Consider the following 19,803-nt stretch of genomic DNA (forward strand, 5'->3'; position numbering starts at 1 on the left):
CTCTGGCCAGGAGGGCTCCGCACACTGCTCCTGCCATAATCACTGGATCTGCAGGCGCAGCTCCCATTGACCTGGAACCACAACCAATGGGAGCTTCAGGGGCGGTGGCCACAGGCATGGGCAGCACACAGAGCCTCCCAGACCCGCCCATCTAGGAGCTGCAGGGACATGCCAGTGAGAGCCAGTATTAGAAATTAAATTAGAAATGAGACATGATAAAAAGGCATACAACATTATAAATAGCAAAAAAGGCAATTCAGGTGCTCCTGTTCCCATAAAACACAATAGGAACATTCAAGGAACTTGAAAGGCAACAAATTTAAAACAATGAAAGGAAACACTTTTTTTTTTAAACCACGCAACACATAATTAGCCTGTGGGACTCATGGTCAGGAGACTTTGAGGCCAACAGCTCAGTAGAATTCAAAAGGATCTCGCATTTAGATAGAGAATGAGAATATTCACAGTTACATTAGATAGGATAAACAATTGGAAGGAAGATAAACCCCTCGCTTCAGGGCATAAGCTAAACTCAAGACAGTGATACTTTTCTCTATGAGTAAGTTATTCCATAATTATCTATTATGCAGTTTCTTGCTCCTTCTTTTAAAGGATCTGGCACTGTCCCAGTCAGAGACAGTACAGTGAACTAGATTGACCCCTGGTCTGATATAGCATGGCAATTCCTATAACCCTTATAGGTTCAACAGGCATTATATTTCACTGTTGTATAACGTAAATGTGCTATCATACATAACAGCTAGATTATGCCCTTGTCTTACTCCACCAAGCAGGGGAGGAAGGTCCCTCAACCCTTGTTCAATTTATCCAGATTTTGTACCTGTTGTCTGTAAGCAACCAGGCAGGGAGTAAGCGTGAACTCCCCAACCCTCATTCCAACCTGCCACTCACTGCCAGAGTAGCTGACCAAGCCTGGGGCAAGTAACGTGCACTCTTTTCAGAGTTGCAGTAACTTCCCGCCTCCCTGAGTCACAATTCCTTCCCAGGGCTGCTCCTCAAATGGACAAACAACAAGGCATCCCTTGTTCAGGTCTAGCCTAAAGGATCAATCTAGCCCATATAAAATATAAATATTTGTACAAATGTATACTGGATTGTGCTACGTAATTAGGAACTACAACATATACTTGTAGTTATGAATTTTTCACTTCTCTTTTAATTCAAGTCATTACCAGGATTCCTGACATACAACAATGTTTATTTTTGAAGTCGGTACCCTTTCATATCTGAATATTCTAAGTATGGAATGTAACCAATCATCCATATTTAATAGGTAATCAAAATAAGTAAGTTTCAATTGATAAGCACAATCACTTAAGGTCTGATCCTGCAAGTTGCTCAGCACCCTCTACTTCCACTGAAGGCAGGGGGAGGTGAAAGCATTCAGTACTCTTCAGGATGCACTCATCAGCTTGCAGAACTAGGGCCCAGATCCTGCAAAATAATGTAGAAAAGACCTAATGAAACCTTAATGGACAAAAATCCCTAATGTGAAAATCTTAACTTCCATTCTGCATACAATAACTTTACTACCATGTTAGTTAAGCACATGTATAAGTGTGTTCAGCATGGGGGCCTAAGACTTGTCTATATTAGAGACTGTTGTCCATTAAGCTCTGTTAGGGCTTGTCTGCATTAGAGATTTTTGTACTCATGTAACTACACTGATGCAAACCCTCAATATAGATGGGCTGCAATGGTGCAACTTACTTCAGTTTGAAGTGTGGCTTTGCAATGTAAACATCTGCTGCATTCCATTCCATTTCTGAGGTAGGCGAAGTGCTCCCCAACTGCTGTAGGCCAGATTTTTATCTCAGTTACACCAGCGAAGTAACTCCCCTGGCTTTCCAATGATGTAGCTGAGATCCTTCAGGATGAACTCTAGTCTATAAATGAAACTTAAAAGAAGCTAATTCGGAACTAATTATCAAGATAATGCAGTTTAAACTATGTGACCTATCTACATAATATATTTCCTAAAAAACAATCCCTCATTTATAAAGTGGGTGTCCTGTGAAAGGACACTCCTAGAGCCCGGTATGATATTGGACAACATGCCCCCTATATAGCCAGAGAAGATTAAAGAGAATTCTTTCTAGAAAGCATGCACCAAGACATATAGTACACAGGATAATGATACAAGAGAGGTTAAAATAAATATTGGCTCCCAGATGTTGAAAAAACACACTTACACTATAGAAATAAATATTCTAGTTCCTCCTCTTTAAGGAAAGTATAAACAGGATCCAAAAATAAAATGGTTCACACCATTCTCAGTCTCTGATATGTAAGGTAAAACAGCTAAGCCACTTTCTGAGTCCAGCCTTTCCGCTACTCTTGTGCCCATTCCTCATTTTATGCATACAGCTGGGCCCTGTAGTATAATCAGCCACAGCTGTATTCATTCCCCAGCCATCTAACCCCTTCATCCCAGTCTGTTCCATGCCCTTGCAAACCTGACAATGGAAACAACTGTGAGCTTTTGCTTTCCTTGTGTTACACTGGCCAGATCACTGTCACAGTTATAGTGTTGATTTTCCAGGTCCAGTTTAGGATGAGCCACTATGACACTTTTAGAAATCAGGATGAATAAATTGGCTCTGATAAAAACCAGCCTCAACTCATATGTTTGTCCATCATTTGACCTGAACCAGTGATAACTTTAGTGTGTTTGAGCCAAAAACTGAGAGACTCCCATGATTTGGCCCTGTGTAAATGGTTCATGGGTATTTAACTGAGTGGCATACTTCATGAAACTATCACTAAGAAAATCCATAGGCATCAGCTCTGCTAAGTAAAAGAAGATGGCAAGTTTTTCCTAGGAAGAACTGATGTGACTATAAAGGTACTCAGTTCAACATTAGAAATGAATTACTCTCTTGCAGCTCAATATATGGTAAAAGATTATGGGGAATAAGCATCGGTCTTGAACCCCCTGGCCAAGCACTGCAGTCCAAACTGTTCGACTTTGTTCAGTTGGCTGTGCTCATCAGCCTGTCTAACCTTCCAGATATTGGATGGCCTGAAATGTGAAATGAAAGCAAGGCACAGTGAATTTAAAACACCAATTGAGGTTCTCTAGAGCTGAAGGACCAAACGCGAACATGTTCAACTAGCAGATTTCTCTGACTTTACAATAGGCAATGGAGATTGCACATCAGCACCAATGCACTTTGGATTTATTTCCCACAGTTTGGCATGAGATGAAAGGCCAATTTCCTCACAGCATTCTTGCTGTTGTGCATTCTGCTGAAGTTTGACTGACAGCAAGCAGGGGGAAATGCTTTCTGCTTAGAGGAATGAAGTCCATTCGGTGACTAGTATGGCAAGCATTGTCAAATCAATAGTTCTCTCTTGAAAATGGAGTTGACTATGGCATACAGTTTTCTGACATGCTTCTGCTTTTCTGCACATAAAGGCTACATTCTTGATATTAAACCCATAATGAGATCATTGTACCCTGAAGTCTTTCCTAACATGCATTTCTTTGTTCAGTCTGTTAACACATTGCCTCTGGCAGAGGAGACATGTGAAAAGTCATTTTCAGCACAGAAATATCTGAAGAACTACTTTCCTCAGGAACAGAATGAAAGAAGATGTTAAATACCTCCTTATTAAACTGTGAAAGCATTATGGATCCTTATAAATTAATAGGCTCCTTTAGAAGTTTACTGGTGTAGCTCTGGCTGGATCAGACTGAAAATTTATTTCTTAGTGACTTTTTAATTAAAGGTGTAAAAGTTCACTTGCTTTGACACCTGAACAGTTTCATCCTCAGGCACTTGTAACAAAGAACTGGGAGAGCAAGAGTCTTTCTGTGCTTTCAGGAGGAAAAGTCTTAAATATACATTTGCTACAGTATAATCCAGCCAGAAAATTAATTTTCTATTAACGCTTAACCAGTGTACAAACCAGGAATTTCAGATAGGCCTTAAAGCATGTGACAAATACAATTCATTATTTATATACCAAATATACATTGCTTAATGTCAGACTAAATTACAAAATAAACCAGAAGCGTGTCATGGACAGTCTGTTTTAAGTATTTCGTTCTGGAAAAAAATAGCTGATAGTAATTTATGTGAATTTCTTTCCAAAACAAGAGATGTACAGTTAGTGTCCTGTGCACATATATTTAATCAGCACATATCCATATAGCCTTCAGGTGTGTTCAGTGCTGCAAGGTGTTCCACATTGATGTTACAAGTTGCTGTTATCCATTTACAGACACACGCTTTTGGTTTTCTTGGCCAGTACAGTACTTATGGTTTATGCAAATAATTTATACATTTGGGTAACAATTTACAAATACTCTTCTTCTGTTCTCCTTAATTGGATTTGTGAATACTCAAGTGAGCCAAGAGTTTGGTGATAGAGAAAAAAACCACAGGACTGAGCTTCACTTTAATGAAGGCAAAAGGCCACTTGCAGCCAAATTACAAAAAAAAAAAAAAAATGAAACCAAAAAGACTTCTCACAGGCAGACACTCGCCATATCCCAGTATCACCTGCTATGTGGCAGAGGGGAGGAAAAGGGGAAGAAAGGAGAGAACTGTAGCAGCGGAGGGAGAGAAGCAGAAAGACAGGAAAGAGAAAACACAGAGAATGAAACCCTAACTCCATTAAGGTCAATGGGTACTTTGCCATTGATTTCAATGGGCTAGGATTTCACACAGAAAGCCTAATTCCATTCTTACATCAGTTTTACACTAATGTCACTCCATCGACTCCACAGGAGTTACTCCTGATCACTGTAACCATACTGAGACCATAGGACCTGATCATGTCCCCTAGATCTGCCCATGAAGAGGAACCTTTGCACTTGGATCCTCCCCCTCTGTGCAGAAGTGCTTACCCACCTCCACATACCACCCCCTCTACCTACCTGAACCCTGCATAGGCCTTTCTGTGCCATCCAGGGACAGAATGGAGATTTGGTGAAGAGAAGCAGGAAAGCTGGAGCCACGGCATATCATCTCCGCTTGATCTCCTTGGAAATCAGGTTATATTATCTTTTCCATGCAGGCCCCAATTAGGCTGCCAGTAGATGCTGCCACCAGGGAGCCAAGAGTCCCAGGGAGCTGATCTAGAAGGCATAGATAGTCATGGCCTTCTGTAGATCCCCAGAGGCCCACCTCATTTGGGGAGAGTCCCACAGTAATTCTGGCAAGGAAGGAAAACCCACAGCTCCTTCATCCTGCCCCAACAGGATGATGTGGGGAGATCACAGTAAGGAATCCTCAAAGACAGTTCTTCTCCCAAAGCTTCTCTCTAAGGTTTTTACACCAGAAGCTGAACCCAGCTCCTGTCTATTCCCCTCATAGCTAGATTCTATTGTAGTCTGCAATGAGGTCAGATACTTGTATGTTGGGTAACCTGCTCAAGAAAAGATTATATTGATAACATGCTCTCTGAAAACCTCTGAACTTGGTCCAGGAAAAGTCAGTCACAATATTGCCCTCCTTGCCCTACAAAAAATAATCATGTTTTTCTTAATGTTTATTGAATTACTTAATCAGAAAAAAACTTTTACTCTTCAGATACAGACTGCCTCTTGCAAAGAGCTAGAGGATATCCATCTCTAGAAAAATATTGATGCTGTTCATGTGCATGGCTTCAGTTGGCTCAAGCAACGTACACTGGGGTGAATCTTTTGTGTCTGACTAAGTCAGCTTTAGGGCAGCTTTGCACCAGCGGAGTGGCACAAAGATGCCCCATCATAGAGAATAATCTGGTCTGAGTGCTTAAATTGGGACAATGATGAAACCACCAAAGCTATTGCACTTTTATCCATCACAAAAGTAGGTCAGATATGAACCTAAATCTTCAGAATTAAGATTAGTGTACTAACCTGCAGATCCATTTCACCCCCTAAACTTGGAAAATCTTGAGTGGCTATCAAGCTAATGCATCTGCATCAGGACTGGTCAAACAAATCTGGGCCCGCTACAAAGTTCTTTGATTTGGGCCTATATCTGTTTAACTGTAGCCAGTGGTTTCAGTGTATGCAGACACTTGCCATGTGACAGCACTCCTGGGTGTCAAAGCCTTATTACAGTCTGTATGGTCATGTTCTTTTTCAGGCATGACGAGTGTATTTAGCAAAGTTATTTTTATTTAAACATTACATAACCATAGCAACCATAGCCTGGACAATTTGTCCCTCTTTGGCCATGCCCACATCCTTACACAACAATCTGAGCTACTTCACAGTTTGGAGAGTCCAACATTCAATGTGTGAACTCCTTTCACCACCTGACTCACACTCCTATATTTTGAAAGCTAGACGGAGCTAATTTAGCAAGAGAATAAGTAACCAGTCCAGAATTGGTGTCTGTGGAGAGAGTTAGGGAAATAGTGGATGGAGATTTCATGTCAAACAGGAAGAGGCAGTGTACACCAGCAAGGTCATGTCCTAATTCTTCAGGTGCTCAAGTTTTTATCCCCACAGAGCTCTCAGCTACATATAGCAGTTCATACATAACACCACACTGCAGAGGAGTGTGAGAAGTAAACCTCTCACTAGCACTAGTGGGGCCCCTGTGACTGCAGTTTGGCAGCATTTTCTGAACTATCACTGACCTGCATTCAGATTATAGTGTATTCTAAAATTTATGTTGTACAATAGGCATCCTTTGTTGTTGCTTATTATTGTAACAAATTTATTCCAAAGTGTAGGCAGACTTACTAGCTGTGCAGCTATTGTCACCAAGGGCTTGTGGTCCAAGCATCAACTTCCTTGCATACACATAAAAGTGAATTTTCTTTCTAAATTCAAATATTAGATCTAGAATTCCTTCTCTGACTGAACACATTTTTTTTTTCTATTTCAAGGAAATGCAATGGAATTCTCAGGATCTACTCAAGTATTGTGTTTCAAAATTAAGACTGGATATTTGTCACAATTATCATAGGGGTAACTGATAGCATCGTTATTAGGTGTGTTATTTAATATCCAGAACTCTTGACATTTTGAGGCTTTTGCACTTGAGTTGGTAGCATACGGGGAGGCAAATGCTCAAAAAACCTCCTGCAGAGCCTGAAAGGTTAAACCCTGGGAGGCCCATGAAGCTAATGGAGAGCAAAAACTCAATAACCATCCTGCAGCAACAAAAAGCACCTGATGAGCCATCTCTGAGTTTCCTACTCCCCCAAGTAAACAAAATAAGTGTTATTTCCTATGTAGGCTCAAGCTGAGTTTTACACAAGCATTTTACTTGCTACACAGTCAGTCTGTGATATAGTGACAGATTCACCATGACACTTTTATAACTTCCCTCATGATTTACCTTGACAAGCCTCCAGCTAGGAACATTGCACAATTAGCCACAGGAGAGGCAGGGGACACCTTAATCCTCAGACTTGGTGGACAAATATTCTGCTCCAATATGGCAATTACTGTGTTTGAGTTTATTCAGCATTGTCTCAGAAAGTTGTTGTTCAGAATAAATATAGCACAGTAAAGGATATTTTGGGTATAAGCAAAAAAAAAATGTTTATAACTTATAAACGTTTTTATTGCCATCACTATTCACCAGAGCCAAGTGAATAATTTATTAGGCAAATGTTCTGTTACCAGAATGCCTGCCAATTATTTACTTTCAGATTTAATTGATGAATTTTCTGAGAGTTTTTTTACTTTATGGATTAATCACCAACATTTTGTTGCAAACATTCAATACTAAGTATATGAAATTTCAGCTGCATAGATTGGCCATGTAAGTCTCATAGTTTTGTTGCGGTTCCCTCGATTGGATTATTATCAGGAGGAGGACTTGAAGAAACCACTAGAGCTTTAATTCTACAGGGAAAGAGAACAGGAGAGAACTACAATTGCAGAATTTTAGAAAACGTTAAACCCTTTTCCTTTCTTCACACAAACCTGGCATTGTTCCTAGAAAAATGAGGCTATTGTAGGGTGCTCAGTGTAGAAATTAAATTTAATTTCTCATTGCATTCACACATGATAATGATACATGTCCTAGTTGCAAAGGGTGCTCTTAGATCCTTATATGGCTTTTTTAATTGTCTTTTTGCCAAAGCTTTGGTGAGGTTTTTAGAAATTCTGTCCTCCAGCTGTGTACTACCCCCCATCCCCATAGAAACTATATTAACTGACTATGTTTACTAGTTTGTAATTTCCTTTTATCACCACAGTTATTGACACAAAACAATTGCATGTGTGATTGGAGCTACAAAGGGTAGGGTCAGATCCTTATCTATATCATTTAATTGCCTCTGTGCCTGGGCTCTGAGGAAGGATTTTATTAAATCTTTTCCCCCGCTGTGTCATGAATGCCTCATTCCATATAAACTACACCACTTCTAATTTGAATACTTGAGCATGCAAGCTTAAAATTTGCTTTCTGTGAGCAGTTTTGCCATTAAAACTCAGTCACTTTAACATTCATAGAAAACCAAAGTAAATCAAGCTGAAGTAAACTCAGAGAGGCAGTATATCCTACTTAAAAGTATGTTGGCTTGTGGATCAGAAGCCCTGGTTTCTAGTCTCAGATCTACCACTGGTCTGCTTGGTGACCTTGGAGAAGTCCCTTTGCCTCTTAGTACCTCTGTTTCCCTATCTGTAAAATGGGGGAAGTGATATTTACCTCCTTTGTAAAGCACTTTTGAAAACTACTGATTTAAAACATTAGAGAAGAGCTAGATGTTGTTATTATTTAATTCTAAGTGGATACCTACAAAAGATGTGTTTTGATATTAGTCCTGTTCTACTTTTCACTGTTCCCCCTGAGGCTACTTAAATTATACAGAAGTAGAAATTCATACATCTGAACATTGGAACTGTTCTGTTACTTAACAGTGACTTTTCTTATGTATTACATTGCAGGAGAAGGGATAGATGTAAACCAAGATCTCTTCATCAGTGTATCAGACTGCGGTGTTTGCAGAAACAACTGGTCAGCAGGTATTGATCCTGTTAACTTGCGCGGTGAGATAGTTCACTAATGAGAAAGAGGACATAGGATGTGGGCTGAGCAGTCCTGAGGTAGAAACCCTGGGAGGAGCCCAAGTTTCAGAAGAAGTCTTTAGCTAAATTTTACATTATCTTATTGTTAATTTATTTGTTAATAAACCAGACTTCAGAAAAGGGATGAGTTTTTGACTCCACTCATTGTGCAGAGCTTGTTTTAGAGCAGGTTGGAATAGATACATGCTCATAAACAGGTACTGTATTTTTGTGTAAATCAAGCTAATTACACGCCAAGGGCAGATTGTGGCTTTAAACTACTGATCACATTGGGGTGGTGTCAAGGCTAGCTTGTTCACAGCTAGCCTACAGGATAGAGCCAGAGTCAGACATCAGGAAGCGGAGTCATGGGTTAATCCAGGGTCAGGAACTAAGGGCCAGAGTCAAGACCAAATTAGGGGCCAGGAGTCAGTGTCTGGAGGTAAGGCCGAGATTAGAAGTCAGAAGCAGGTAGGGTGACCAGACAGGAAATGTGAAAAATCAGGACAGGGCTGGGGGGTAATAGGAGTCTATATAAGAAAAAGACCCAAAAATCGGGACTGTCCCTATAAAATCGGGACATCTGGTCACCCTAGAAGCAGGAGACAACACTGAGTCAGAAACCAGGTATCCAGAACCCAGGAAGTAAAAGCTAAGGTCAGGAATCAGGGGTCAGGAGAACAACGAGGAGTCTGGAGGCACCTTAAAGACTAACAGATATATTTGGGCATAAGCTTTCATGGGTAAAAAACCCACTTCTTCAGATGCATGGAGTGAAAATTACAGATACAGGCATAAATATATATTGGCACACGAAGAGAAGGGAATTACCTTACAAGTGGAGAACCAATGTTGAAGGCCAATTTAGTTAGGCTGGATGTAGTCCACTCCCAATAATTGATGAGGAGGTGTCAATACCAAGAGAGGGAAAATTGCTTTTGTAGTGAGCCAGCCACTCCCAGTCCCTATTCAAGCCCAAATTGATGGTGTTAAGTCTGCAAATGAATTGTAGCTCTGCAGTTTCTCTTTGAAGTCTGTTTTTGAAGTTTTTTTGTTGAAGTATGTCTACTTTTAAATCTGTTATTGAGTGTCCAGGGAGATTGCAGTTTTCTCCTACTGGCTTTTGTATGTTACCATTCCTGATGTCTGATTTGTGTCCATTTATCCTTTTACGTAGAGACTGTCCGGTTTGGCCAATGTACATGGCAGAGGGGCATTGCTGGCACATGATGGCATATATCACATTAGTAGATGTGCAAGTGAATGAGCCTCTGATGGTGTGGCTCATGTGATTGGGTCCTCTGATGGTGTCGCTAGAGTAGATATGGGGACAGAGTAGGCAACAGGGTTTGTTACAGGGATTGGTTCCTGGGTTAGTGTTTCTGTGGTGTGGTGTGTAATTACTGGTGAGTATTTGCTTCAGGCTGGAGGTCTGTCTGTAAGCAAGCATTGGCCTGCCTCCCAAGGCTTGTGAGAGTGGGGGATCGTTTTCCAGGATAGGCTGTAGATTGTTGATGATGCACAGGAGAGGTTTTAGCTGGGGGCTGTACGTGATGGCCAGTGGTGTTCTGTTATTTTCTTGTTGGGCCTGTCCTGTAGTAGGTGATTTCTGGGTACCCATCTCGCTCTGTCAATCTGTTTCCTCACTTCCCCAGGTGGGTATTGTAGTTTTAAGAATGCTTGATAGAGATCTTGTAGGTGTTTGTCTCTGTCTGAGGGATTGGAGCAAAAAAAAAAAAAAGCTTATGCCCAAATAAATCTGTTAGTCATTAAGGTGCCAACGGACTCCTCATTGTTTTTGTGGATACAGACTAACATGGCTACCCCTCTGTTACTTGGGGTCAGGAGCAGCATGAGGAAGCAGGGTCTGTAGCAACAGCTAGCTGAGGTTCCACCTAGTTGAACAGACAAACTTCCTGTATCTTCCCCAGGCTTAAATAGTATGTCCAGACCAATTGGGAATGTCCTGTCAATTGGGCCCTCTGTGGGCCACAACCTGAGACTCATGACCTGTTAAGTGTTTCTGCTATTAGGTGGCAGCATGGAAGCAGAAATCCACAAACTCAGGTTCTAGGGCTGCTGCTCCTTACAGGTGGAAAAGCAAGGCACACCCAGGATAGGCCCCTGGCACATGGGGCGCTCCTGTGAATCAAAACCTTCCCGGACCAAAATATCAAGTTCCAGGCCTCTGCAGTTTTTAGTCATGTGACTTCTATTATCATGGGCTTCACTCACCTAAATCCCTTTCCAGCCCTTTGAAAATGAAAGTAGTAATTTTCCTGAGGGTGCAAGAGGGACAAAAATCATCCAGTCCAACAAAGTTAGAGTTATAATCCACTAGGTGGTGCTAGTCTGGCTAGCCACATATCTGGGACTCAGCAGATGGTAGAATTCAGTTTTACTTAACTACAGAATTCAGTCTCTCACTAACTTACCGGCTGTGCAGTCTTAGAAAAAAAAAGTACTGAATTGTATCCCACACAATATCTTACTATCATATTCTTATCCTTCATTCTGACCCTTTTTTTTTTTTTTTTTTTTTTTTACATTTTTCCAGTTTATATATGTGGCTAGATTCATCACAGATCTACTGCACGAAAGAAGGACAATTTTCTTTCAAGAATGTGCTGCAGATTTTGAAATTTTAAGGCAACAAAGCAATGGTCCAAATTCTCCTTACAGTTATAGTGATGAAACTCAACAAGGATGCACTGGCATCCATATGTGGAGAGCTTGGTCAAATGTGGGAGTCTGGAAAGAGGGAGACAGAATGAAGGGATAGATTTGTGTAGTCATTGTGTAGAGATGATGGTTGAAGCCAGGTAAAGTGATAACTTCGCCCAGCAATAAGGCAAAGAATGTAAAAAGGAGGGGACCAAGGATGGAGTCTGTAGAATTGTAGACAAGCAGTTTGTTGCTCGTGTAACAAATTCGCTGGAGACCACTCTTTCACACACCAGTGCCCTTTTATTTCCCTGTATTTTCCCACCACCACGTATATACAACTATATACAGTTCATTATCAGTCAGGTAGCCCCTTAGGGAACAGCTTGCTCTTACAACTAGTGGGGAGCAACAGGCCCTCACTTTCCTGTTCCCCCCTTCTACTTCCTTCCTGCTAGCTTTATAGGCCTTCCTCTCAGCAGGCTCTCAGGTGATTGCTCTCAGGCTCCTGTAATGAGCCACACCCTGCCAGCTCCAGTCAGTTCCCCTTTATGGGAGCTATGCTAGCAAGTTCTGCGCTAATGGTGCTAGTTCAGTGTCTCTTAGGCCAGCACCCTATTACAAGAATCCACACTGAAAGAGGAAGAGTTGAGGAGAGGACCCACTAAATGAAATGTGGAAGGAGGGTCCCGACAGGTAGGATGCAAGCTGGGAAAGAATGGAATCACAAAAGCTAAGATGGGAAAAGTTATCAAGATAAGCAATGATGTAAACGACAGCTGAGAGTTCAAGGCGGATAAGGACACAGTACAGGGCCCAAGATTTGAATAGGAAAAGGTGATTAGAGACTTTGGCAAGCGTGCTTCCCAGGAAGTGTAGAGGGTAGAAGCCAGATTGGTGAGCATCTAGGATAGAATTGGAAAAGAGGAACTCAAGATGGCAATTGTAGACTATCACTGGAAAAGTACAGCAGCATCTGTGCTCTGAATCAAGAATGCAGCTGGGAGGAGAGCTAAACCTGATGTGTCAGACCTAGTGGCATGGAGCTAATCCAGTGTTCTTTCTGTTTGTGTACAGATACTCAAGTAACCTAGTCATGAGAACTCTTGACGTATGCATATAGTCAACCGCAACACCACTGCCTCATTTCAAACAAAAAGTTACAGCATGGAACTAAAATCTCAGCCTCTCTTTATGACATCTCCTTGTGGATGACTAGCCATCAGCTCAAGCTCAACATGGCTAAAACAGCCCTTGCGTCACCTCTCCTTTTGCATCCCTTCAGTGGCTCCCCCTTCTCTATTGCATCAGACATAAGTTGCTGGTGTTCATTTTCAAGGCCCTTCACAGTCAATCCCCATCCTATCTATCAATTCTTATTTGCTATTGAGCTGTCAATGTTTGCCTCCAATTGGCCCATGATTTCAGCCTCTGTTGCCCACGTTACATTTACAAACAAGCACCTTCATGCTTTCTCCCATGCTGCCCCATAGGCTTGGGAGGCACTTCCCATAAACATCCACAAAGTTATCTCATTGTCCATCTTCAAATTCCTCCTCAAAAATCTCCTTGATGCCTACAGAAAACTTGACAATGACTAGGGCGCTGGTATGCAGAGACAGTGGCCCACCATGCTGACAAATACTATCTCATTGACATCGGCCTGTCTGTATGCATCTGTCGTCTCTTGTCTTATACTTAAATTATAAGCTCCTTGGAGCAGGGACCATCTTTTTGTTCTGTTTGTACAGTTCTGAGGACAATGGTCCATGACTAGGGCTCCTAGGCACTACAGTCACACAAATAATAAATAATAAATTACCTAACAAGGAATGGTAATGATTGGTTGAGTCACCTCTAATGTTAGAATGATACTACTTAAAAATGACATAAGCTGAAGAACTGGTTATGGCTATAATTATAACACATTAACAAAAATCAATAATTTTGCAAATTATAGCTTAATTTCTTCAAATATACCTATTTACAGAGTTTTCAATTAGTTTAAACTATATAGAAAGTCACTAACAGACTGTTTGTTAACTAGGGAGGGGGGAAACAGTGACTGCAAAACTAATTGGTTTTGAACACAAATCTAGTTGCCTCATTCATTAAGTGTTGGAAAAAGATTTTTCTCTCGCTTCTTTAATACAGGTCGCAATATTTTCTGTTGGTTTTCATTACCCTGAAGACAGATTAAAGTTTAATGCTAATTTTATTATTCTAAAGAACAGCTTGTAGTTCAAAACAATGTTTGCAAGCATGGCAATATTGTGTCCCATTTTACCTATACACTACCTGTATCCTGGACAATAAGGTATAAATAAAGCGTTTAGGTCTTCTGGCATGTCATCATGAATTTGCCTACAGTCACAAAGCAAAGTCAATTATACAAATAGGAGTAGAACTCAAAATTCCCATTCCTCTGCCCACCCCTTGCTGTAGTTTAAATTTAAAAGATGGATATTGCCATTCCATTTGCCAGTGAGTTAGATACCAGCTTACCAGCCAGTCTATTTTTACTACAGAAAATGGTAATTCCATAGCGAGTAATACCCTATACTGAAGAAAATATTGTCTGATTCTAAACCGTTAGCTGTGTAATCACCAGAAAGTATGAAATGATGTTTGTAACACAAAAACAGATTTTTATGCAAAGATTAAACATGCTTTCTTATGTAAAAATGTTTGGGAATATATATTAATGATTAATGTGTTTTATTTTAACTTGCAATGTTATCTTGCAAGTTCCCAATTCTGTAGCATTAATTTCATCTATTTTATATCTTTCTTCAATCTCATTGCAAGGGATTGGGGGGGAAAATGCCATTAGGAGATTAAAGTGGAGCTGTGTAAAGCAGTTCGTTAAAAATCTAACCCCTGTCACCACCACCTTAGGGATTTGTACAGAAATGAATAGACCAGAACTATGCTTCAGCTCCTGCTAGTAATGCTGTCAACTGCAAGCAGAGCCAAAAAGAGCTCTGCTTTCTCTTTAGCTCTTTTTTATAGTAATTCATGACACAAAGTAGTCACTCAAGGGAAGGCGTGCTGTATTGTGGTTAGAGCAGAGAAGTGGGAATTTTGAGTTCTATTCCCACTTGTATCATTGACTTTGCTTTGTGACTTTGGGCAAGTCAGTAGAGGGTAAGATTTTCAAAAGCACTCAGGAACTCTGTTCCCACTGAAGTCAATGGACTGTCATTAGACCTCTGCTGAGCACTCTGAAAAAATCCACCCTTAAATCTCTGTCCTTCAATCTACCCAACTGTAAAATGGAGATAAAACAACATATTTTTCACCCAGCTCCCATGGGCGGCATGTACTTCATTAACTAATTTTGTAACGTACTTTGATTTCCTCAGATGAAAAATGCCACAGAAATGCTAAATATTGTTACCTTAAAGGGTCCTTTTCTGTGATTATCTATAACTTGGGTATCATGGGTTTCTAATTTCAACAACAGATGTGACAATTCTCTTTTAAATTACAAAGTATTGTACAGTAATCTACTTTTATTGAAACTGCCTATATCTCAAGAATCCTTCTGATTATATAACAAATCATGCACATAGCAGGTCTATGAAAAAATAATGTTCTTTTGCCACACCCTGTCCCTCATTTATTTCATCTTGCTTCATCTTGTTTTAAACTTAAACAGTAAATTCTGTGGAGGAAGAAGCTGTCTTTCTTAAGTCTATGCAGTACCTAGGAGAATGTGGCCCTGATGGACCTCTCTGTACTACTGTAATACAAATAAATAAATAATAATGTGCAAAGGAAGAGTATGAGTGGCATGAAAACCAATGGATCAATCTTTCAAGTGAATTTAATACTAGCATTCGTTGCCAATTAACAGAGTGGAGTTTAAAGTCCCATGTTTATCCTCTCCACAAAAAACACAGCAGCACTAGTGCATGCTTCCATGCATTGCCCCACCAATGTGCCTCAATCATGTTCTGGATGAAGGAGTTCTAATAAAGGTGACAGAGAATCAGTCTTTATGTCATTCAATCTGTTTAAGCCTCTCTCCTGGGAATGCTTGCAAAGGTGGCAATTACTGACAATCAGGGTGGTGGTTTTGTCATCTGTGGACAATGACTGGCTTGAGAACACTAACACATTTCACACTGGCCACCGAACAAGCAGGAAGCGGAGACAACTTCTTGTCACCAATAACTTGTTAGAATTAAACCAGTGACCTAGAAATGAAATGTTCTACATCTCTACAAATCCCATAGCCCATTCATTCTCTCAAATGTTTTTCCACTTTTCAGACTCATCTTTGAATAGCTAAACCAACTCCAAAGGGACCTCAAGGAAAAGTGCAATTGCCTGATTTTCTATGTTTTGTCATGCCCTTCCCAATTAGGACTATGCGTGTACTTACACATAAAATTACTATTATAAAATTATTATTATAAAAATATGTGCTAATGGCTATTGTGAATAGTGATAGGTGGTGACAGAAAATCAGAGACCAATAAATGTATTTAGTAGGTATAAGAAATAATGTTGTATATGGGAATGATGAGACACGGAACACACAAGGTATGTCTACACAGCAACAACAACAAAAAACTGCGGTTGGCCCACCCTGTAGGGTCCTAGAGCCCAGGCTCCAGCCCGAGCCCAGAAGTCTACACAGCAAAACAGTCCCACAGACCCAAACCCTGCAAGCCTGAGTCAGCTGGCACAGGCCAGCTACAGGTTTTTCTTTGCTGTGTAGATATAGCCACAGTTCTTCAAAAGTGCCCCGGCCAGAGGTCTGGTACTAACACAGTTAAATCAAATGAGACCAGCAAGGAGGCTATGCAACCTCACCCTTCATATCAAAGGCAAAGCACTATGCACAATTTACTAAATACGAAAGTGGAAGAGACTGTGGTAAATTGTGATAAGTGGTAAGTGACAGAAAGATGGGAGATAGTTGGATTCAATCGATGCACTTGTTAGATATAGCAATTAGTGCTCTATGTAGGAAGGAGGATATACAACAGTTCCTGTATCCCCCAAGAGAGAGCCCTGGCAGTGATGAAATTAATCAAACAAAGGAGACAAAAAATGGGTAAGCACACCCTTTCCAAACAGTAAATATCAAAATACAATTGATTTGAAGGTGCAGTCTACTAAACAAACAATAATGTACAGAGTTTATAAGTTCCTTCTTCCTGAAGCAGGAAGAAACCCAAGTATATTGAATTTAAGTCTGGTACATGTATGTAGACATATATGATACTATTTCTGAGGGGAAAGAGCAGTGACTGCATTTTGAAAGGGCCATGGTCAAGAAGAAAAGGTGATAGCCAGGGAACTCCTTGTGATATTTTGTCTGCATTGTTTGTTTATTTTCTTAATGATAGAATAGAGGAAGGAATTTTTAAGATACAGTTAAAAAAAATTAGAAACAAGCAAGAGTAGAGATTTGGAGGAAGGGAATTCTTCTAGTAAAAACAGAAATTTAAAAAAGATAAGCAATGGGAAACAACAAAATTATTATTAAAATAAAGTTATCCCCCACCCATTTAATTCAGTCTGATTTATCAAGGTATGTGCTATTATGTAGCAAGGTGATCTCCCCTGTCCTCCCTTCTATTGTTTGTTAAACTCACTTAGTTATGTCTTGTTATAAAATCTTCTAGCCAAGGACCGTATAGCATAATATGTTTATACAGTGCTTAGCACAATGAGGCTATGATTCTGACTGGGGCTTGTAGGCATCAAAGAAAGAAAAATGAAAAAAATTACTATTTCTTGTGGAAGAGAAGAAAGGAAAAGTTTTACGTGTTCTAAAATTTCCTAGGCCTGCTTAGCTCCTTCTCTTTCTTTGTCTCTATAAATGCTCCTCTATCCACTTCCTGAGAGAATCAAAGCAATCAAACCCATGATTTGTTCCAGCTGTGTTTATCGATTGGTGTAGGTGCCTCCGTTTTTCTATTAATTGTTTTTTTCCTGTGCTTCTTCTCTACAGGCTGGGCTCACTGTTGCTGCACAGGACTGTCTGAGTCATGGTTGTGCTGCTCTGATAAAGGCCCTGATCAAAACTCATTGAAGTTAATGAGAATTTTTCTATTCACTTCAGCCGTCTTTGAATAAGCCTTAAATTCAGGTCTCCTTGCTAGGTCTTTGCTTTATTGACATATTTAGGGTTGGCAGAATTTGATTTTTTTAGATAATTTTGATTAATAATAATGTTTTATTTTTAAACATTTTTTCTATTTGTTTCTATTTAAATTTTCACAGTTGCAGGAAATTAGGTGAGAGGGTCCGACATTGTGATTCAAAAAGTTAAAGCTTTATAAGCATAGAAACACAAATTGTCAACAGCACATGTCAAAATATATGAAGGATATATCCTCAAATCCAACTCTTACTTTGCCTATCTGTGAATTTTGATTATTATTGATGGAAATATGTTTTAATCAGTTTTTGTGTGCACGGTGAAATCAGCATTTACTAACATTTACTGATGAAAACTTAATCCTTCCAAGCTTAATTATATTGCAGCCGGTCTGCTCCTGTTACTGTTGTTGGATGTAGTTGTGGCTGGTGTTTTACTGACAGTCATGGTACAAATCATCATCTAGTACATCATGGTGTTTATTCCATGCATTACGCTTGGTTCACGTGTCTCTGCCAGTGACATTGTGCTTTGTGTACAATACTAGGGTTCCATGTTTCATGCAGTTCCACACACCTACCTCTGTTACCTAAAACATGATATTGCCATTCCACACTGGAGTTGATTTCATTTCACTGTTTCAAACACTATGGATCTGTAGCAAGCATGAAATGTCTGAGTGAAGCAGGGCTCTGGCTCAAAGACAGCTGGCTCAGACTCAGTTCTAGTAAGATGGTTGGCCAAGAAACCAGCTCTGAAGAACAGTCGGGAGCTTACCCTGCCAGATGCACAATTTTTTAATTCTGGGACTTGGAAAGACTAGACATCTGTGCTTGTGTTGTCAAACTGATGCAGCAGCAGCCGCCCAGCCTCTGAACAAACTAGGAGTAGTGGGAAACAGAAGTGGCTAAACCATGACAAGGGGCGAATTGGCCATGGCTTTGTTCTTTTGGTCACTTCAACCCTCTTTTTTAATTAAATCTTTAGTCTCCTTTAAGGAACTAATGGCATTGTCATGGTTTTGATCTGTTTGTTGAAGGGTACCTTTTTATCTGTTTGTTTTCCAAGAAGAGGAATAAAGTACAGAGATACTGTATGGCTAATCAGCTGGTGATTGTAAGCTAATTCCATCCAGCAGAACCCCAGGCAACTAAAAGATCTGGATGGCTGGAATCCAAAGATGTAAAATATAGTTCTGGAAAGAACTAACTCATTGGAATTCCAGAAAGTTTAACTCAGGGAAGCAGAAAAGTTAAAATAACTTCCTTTTTGGGGGGAGATCATTTATTATTATTTGTCTGTTATTGCACAGACAATATTTAAGGAGATCAAAAGTACAGATTTCACTCATTTTTTAAAACTTCATTTCATAAAATTCTATCTACAATCTTTTTACAATCTTTTTACCTGTCAATTTTGTGTTTGATATGTATTTCTGTTTCTCATATTTTGTTCTTGTGTCACAGTGAACCTAGCTTCCTTATCTTTTCTTTAATACTTTTTAATTGATTTTGAGTTTTCACCTCCAAAGGGATGTGCTGTTTTGTATTGATCTTTACTTCATCCCTTGTGGTGATAATCATGGTGTTGTCATAGCTTGTTTTCCCCTCTGTTGTTTCTGTCATTTATAGTAGATGTAATTACAGTTTGCTTCGCATTGATCACAAAAGAGATTTTTGTTTTCTAAAACTAAGAGGCTGGGGGGGTGTTAATTATACAATGAAACAAGAGTAGATTGTACAGAAAATCATAATTTAAACATTTATTTTGATTGAATAGTCCAAATTCATTGCCATTTGAATTGTTAAAGAATCTGTCTATGGAACTTTAGAATAAGAAGTCAGGTTCATAGATTTAGAATCCATCAGGCAATGGAATCCTCATGGCTAGACCCTTCTATCCAGGCTGAAGATAAAGGGACTCTATACAGGCATAAGGGTCTGTCTGCATGGACTGATGCCTTCGTCCAGGATGATTGAAGAAGTTATATTTAAAACAAACTTTTTCCACTGTGTACATTGTTTTCTTA

At 39.9% G+C, this 19,803-nt stretch overlaps 1 long non-coding RNA gene across 2 annotated transcripts; it reads right to left on the minus strand.

Annotated features, from left to right (window-relative positions):
• Nucleotides 1-1,139: 1,139 nt before the first annotated feature.
• On the minus strand, nucleotides 1,140-2,361 carry LOC135972482 (uncharacterized). Of its 2 annotated transcripts, none has more exons than XR_010588941.1 (3): nucleotides 2,290-2,361; nucleotides 1,732-1,907; nucleotides 1,140-1,455 (listed from the first exon to the last, which is right to left on the minus strand). It is a non-coding gene; the product is annotated as an uncharacterized LOC135972482 (long non-coding RNA). The 2 variants fall into 2 exon arrangements; XR_010588940.1 differs by having other exon boundaries at nucleotides 1,141-1,455; nucleotides 1,732-1,919; nucleotides 2,290-2,344.
• Between the last annotated feature and the right edge of the window lie 17,442 nt (nucleotides 2,362-19,803).

Source organism: Chrysemys picta, chromosome 6 (assembly GCF_011386835.1).
Source record: "Chrysemys picta bellii isolate R12L10 chromosome 6, ASM1138683v2, whole genome shotgun sequence".
Lineage (NCBI taxonomy): Eukaryota > Metazoa > Chordata > Testudines > Emydidae > Chrysemys > Chrysemys picta.